Source organism: Triticum dicoccoides, chromosome 3B, assembly GCF_002162155.2.
Source record: "Triticum dicoccoides isolate Atlit2015 ecotype Zavitan chromosome 3B, WEW_v2.0, whole genome shotgun sequence".
Classification (NCBI taxonomy): Eukaryota; Viridiplantae; Streptophyta; class Magnoliopsida; order Poales; family Poaceae; genus Triticum; species Triticum dicoccoides.
This window is the reverse complement of record NC_041385.1, coordinates 210,383,701-210,389,509: the sequence shown is the minus strand read 5'-3', so window position 1 is coordinate 210,389,509 and position 5,809 is coordinate 210,383,701.

The following is a 5,809-nucleotide window of genomic DNA, read 5'->3' as shown; positions in this document are numbered from 1 at the left end:
CTATCATCCAAGCCCTATACACGAACACAACAAGAATGGCGGCACGGCCTTCACATTGCACAATTTCTACTGGGAACTAGTTGGCAATGAGAAGTGATCCGGAGGAACTTTTAGACCATCATGGATTAGCATATCCGTTGAAGCCGATGACAAGGAGGATGAAAAACCTTACAAGAGGCCGGATGGGAAAAAGCTTGCAAAATAGAGGAAGAACCGTGGAGGCGTTAGTGCCTACAAGGAGGAGCTTTGTGTTATGATTGAGACCAAGAAAGCATTGACGGACAAATGCAAAGAAGAGAAGGCAGCAAGATGGAACGAGCTCAGGTGCTTGGAGGATGAGAAGTGGAGGTCAAAGTTAGCGTTCTAAGAGAGAAAGGTGAAGAGGGAGGAGCGTAGGATTGCTCTCTAGGAGGAGATGCGTGCAAAAGAGAGGAAGGCCGAAGAGCGGGCTATCTTGTTGATAAACCCATGCACGATGGATGCCACAACAAGGAAATATTGGGAGCTCACTCGTGTAGAGATCATGACCCAATCATAGGTATCTCGTGGGGGTGATGGTGGTGGGCGTGGAGGAAGTGGTGGTGTCCATGGAGGTGGTGGTGGCGGCCGTGCGGGTCGTGACGATTTCCTTGGAGGTGATGATGGCGGTGATGAGCACGAAAGTGCTTGAGTTTTTGATGCATGCCTTTGGTAGAGTACTAGAGTTTGATCCATGACAAAAGAAATGTTATGTTGCGGTGATTTTTGATCAAAGTTGATCAATGTGGTGCCTTTTGGATCAATTCTATGCATGTTTAAATTTGAATTGCATGATTAGATGAACTATATGCATGTTTGCAGAGGGGAACACATCGTTCTTGGGGTCGGTATGGTCTTGCAGGTTGGAGGCGAAGCAGGCAAGAGCGTCAGTTGGGTCGAGCTTTTCCTCTTCGGTAGGCAAATGCAAGGTCCCTTCCCTCATCAGTGTGGCATGACCCCGTGTTCCCCTCCCCGCAAACCCGCGCCCACCCACGTAACCACTACCCCAACCGACCGCTTCCTTCCCCTCCCGCACCTCACATCAACCTTTTTTCTCGGCTATTGGCTATTGCACTATCAGGGTTCTGGGACCGGGGGTACCTAGACCCGCCTGCCTATGGCCTCGGGGTAGGGGTCTGCTACCTCTTGAGCACTGCGTTGATTTTCCCTTGAAGAGGAAAGGGTGATGCAACAAAGTAGCGTAAGTATTTCCCTCAGTTTTTGAGAACCAAGGTATCAATCCAGTAGGAGGCTACACGCAAGTCCCTCGTACCTACACAAACAAACAAGAACCTCGCAACCAAAGCGATAAAGGGGTTGTCCACCCCTTCACAGCCACTTGCGAAAGTGAGATCTGATAGAGATAATAATAAGATAAATATTTTTGGTATTTTTATGATATAGATTGGAAAGTAAATATTGCAAAATAAAGTAGATCGGAAATTTATATGATGGAAGATAGACCCAGGGCCATAGGTTTGACTAGTGGCTTCTCTCAAAATAGCATAAGTATTACGATGGGTGAACAAATTACTGTCGAGCAATTGATAGAAAAGTGCATAGTTATGAGAATATCTAGGCATGATCATGTATATAGGCATCACGTCCGCGACAAGTACATCGAAACGATTCTGCATCTACTACTATTACTCCACACGTCGACCGCTATCTAGCATGCATCTAGAGTATTAAGTTCATAAGAACAGAGTAACGCATTAGGCAAGATGACATGATGTAGAGGGATAAACTCAAGCAATATGATATAAACCCCATCTTTTTATCCTCGATGGCAACAATACAATACGTGCCTTGCTGCCCCTGCTGTCACTGGGAAAGGACACCGCAAGATTGAACCCAAAGCTAAGCACTTCTCCCATTGCAAGAAAGATCAATCTAGTAGTCCAAACCAAACTGATAATTCTAAGAGACTTGCAAAGATAACCAATCATACATAAAAGAATTCAGAGGAGATTCAAATATTTCTCATAGATAAACTTGATCATAAACCCACAATTCATCGGATCTCGACAAACACACCACAAAAAGAGTTACATCGAATAGATCTCCAAGAAGATCAAGGAGAACTTTGTATTGAGATTCAAAGAGAGAGAAGAAGCCATCTAGCTAATGACTATGGACCCGAAGGTCTGAGGTAAACTACTCACAACTCATCGAAGAGGCTTTGGCATTGATGTAGAAGCCCTCCGTGATCGATTCCCCCTCCGGCGGAGCACCGAAAAAGGCTCCAAGATGGGATCTCCCGGGTACAAAAGGTTGCGGCGGTGGAAATACGGTTTCGTGGTGCTCCTGGATGTTTTCAGGGTATGTTGATATATATAGGCGAAAGAAGTCGGTCAGGGGAGCCACGAGGGGCTCACGAGGGTGGGGGCGCGCCCACCCCCTAGGGCGCGCCTCCCTGCCTCGTGGCTTCCTCGTTTGCTTCTTGACGTACACTCCAAGCTCCTGGATTGCATTTGTTCCAAAAATAACTCTCCGGAAGGTTTCATTCCGTTTGGACTCCGTTTGATATTTCTTTTCTGTGAAACACTGAAACAGGCAAAAAAAACAGCAATTTGGGTTGGGCCTCCGGTTAATAGGTTAATCCCAAAAATGATATAAAAGTGCTCGGTAAAGCCCATAAAAATCCAAAATGGGTAATATAATAGCATGGAATAATCAAAAAATATAGATACGTTGGAGACGTATCAAGTATGCCCAAGCTTAATTCCTGCTCGTCCTCGAGTAGGTAAATGATAAAAACATAATTTTTGATGTGGAATGCTGCCTAGCATATTTCTCAATGTAATTTTCTTTATTGTGGCATGAATGTTCAAATACAAATGATTCAAGATAAAAGCTCATATTAACATAAAAATAGTAATACTTCAAGCATACTAAGAAAGTAATCATGTCGTCTCAAAATAACATGGCCAAAGAAAGTTATCCCTACAAAATCATATAGTCTGGCTATGCTCTATCTTCATCACACAAAATATTTAAATCATGCACAACCCCGGTTTTAGCCAAGCAATTGTTTCATACTTTAGTATTCTCAAACTTTTTGAATCTTCACGCAATACATGAGCGAGAGCCATGGACATAGCACTATATGTGGAATAGGATGGTGGTTGTGGAGAAGACAAAAAGGAGAAGATAGTCTCACATCAACTAGGCGTATCAACGGGCTATGGGGATGCCCATTAATAGATATCAATGTGAGTGAGTAGGGATTGCCATGGAACGGATGCACTAGAGCTATAAGTATATGAAAGCTCATCAAAAGAAACTAAGTAGGTGTGCATCCAACTTGCTTGCTCACGAAGACCTAGGGCAATTTGAGGAAGCCCATAATTGGAATATACAAGCCAAGCTCTATAATGAAAAATTCCCACTAGTATATGAAAGTGAGAACATAGGAGACTCTCTATCATGACGATCATGGTGCTACTTAAGTGTGGAAAAAGGATAGTAACATTTTCCCTTCTCTCTTTTTCTCTCATTTTTTGGTGGGCTTCTTTGGCCTCTTTTTTTATTTGGGATTCTTTGGCCTCTTTTATTTTCATAAAGTCCGGAGTCTCATCCTGACTTGTGGGGGAATCATAGTCTCCATCATCCTTTCCTCACTTGGGACAATGCTCTAATAATGAAGATCATCACACTTTTATTTACTTACAACTCAATACTTAGAACAAAATATGACTCTATGTGAATGCCTCCGGCGGTGTACCGGGATATGCAATGAATCAAGAGTGACATGTATGAAAGAATTATAAGGTGGCTTTGCCACAAATACGATGTCAACTACATGATCATGCAAAAGCAATATGACAATGATGGAGCGGGTCATAATAAACGGAACAGTGGAAAGTTGCATGGCAATATATCTCGGAATGGCTATGGAAATGCCATAATAGGTATGTATGGTGGCTGTTTTGAGGAAGGTATATGGTGGGTGTATGGTACCGGCGAAAGTTGCGCGACACAAGAGAGGCTAGCAATGGTGGAAGGGTGAGAGTGCGTATAATCCATGGACTCAACATTAGTCATGAAGAACTCATATACTTATTGCAAAAATCTACAAGTTATCAAAATAAAGTACTACACGCATGCTCCTAGGGGAAGGGTTGGTAGGAGTTAACCATCGCGCGATCCCGACCTCCACACATAAGGAAGACAACCAATAAATAAATCATGCTCCAACTTCATCACATAACGGTTCACCATACGTGCATGCTACAGGAATCACAAACTTTTAATACAAGTATTCCTCAAATTCACAACTACCCAACTAGCATGACTCTAATATTACCATCCTCATATCTCAAAACAATCATCAAGCATCAAATTGATCACAACGTTCAATGCACTCTATATGATAGTTTTTATTATACCCAACTTGGATGCCCATCATATTATGACTAATTTTGTAACCAAAACAAATACCATGCTATTCTAAAAGACTCTCAAAATAATATAAATGAATCATGAGAGATCAATAATTTCTACAAAATAAAACCACCGCCGTGCTCTAAAAAGATATAAGTGAAGTACTAGAGCAAAATTGTCTAGCTCAAAAGATATAAGTGAAGCACATAGAGTATTCTAATAAATTTCGATTCATGTGTGTATCTGCCAAAAGGTGTGTACAGCAAGGATGATTGTGGTAAACTAAAAAGAAAAGACTCATATCATACAAGACGCTCCAAGCAAAACACATATCATGCGGTGAATAAAAATATAGCTCCAAGTAAAGTTACCGATGGACGAAGACGGAAGAGGGGATGCCTTCCGGGGCATCCCCAAGCTTAGGCTTTTGGTTGTCCTTGAATTTACCTTGGTGTGCCTTGGGCATCCCCAAGCTTAGGATCTTGCCACTCCTTATTCCATAATCCATCAAATCTTTACCCAAAACTTGAAAACTTCACAACACAAAACTCAACAAAAAATCTCATGAGCTCCGTTAGTGCAAGAAAGCAAAACCACTACTTTAAGGTACTGTAATGAACTCATTCTTTATTTATATTGGTGTTAAACCTACTGTATTCCAACTTATCTATGGTTCATACCCCCCGATACTAGCCATAGATTCATCAAAATAAGCAAACAACACACGAAAAACAGAATCTGTCAAAAACAGAACAGTCTATAGCAATCTGTAACTTTAGAATACTTATGGAACTCTAAAATTTCTACAATAATAGGAAGTCCTAGGAGATTTGCCTATTAATATTCTTCAAAAATAATCAACTAAAAATCACGTTTCTGTGATTTACTAAAATTATTCTCGTGCGCGCAAAAATTTCTGTTTTTCAGCAAGATCAATTTAACTATCACCCAAGATGATCCTATAGGTTCTACTTGGCACAAACACTAATTAAAACATAAAAACACATCTAAACAGAAGCTAGATGAATTATTTAATACTAAACAGGAGAAAAAAAGGAAAGAACAAGATTAAAATTGGGTTGCCTCCCAACAAGCGCTATAGTTTAACGCCCCTACCTAGGCATAAAAGCGAAAATAGATCTAAGTAGATTCATAAGGTAATTTGATTTTATTCCTAGGAAAGTGTTCCATGCCTTTCCTTAACGGAAATTGGAATCTAATATTTCCTTCTTTCATATCAATAATTGCACCAATTGTTCTAAGGAAAGGTCTACCAAGATTAATAGGACATGAAAGATTGCAATCTATATCAAGAACAATAAAATCTATGGGCACATAATTCCTATTTGCAACAATAAGAACATCATTAATCCTTCCCATATGTTTCTTAATAGTGGAATTCACA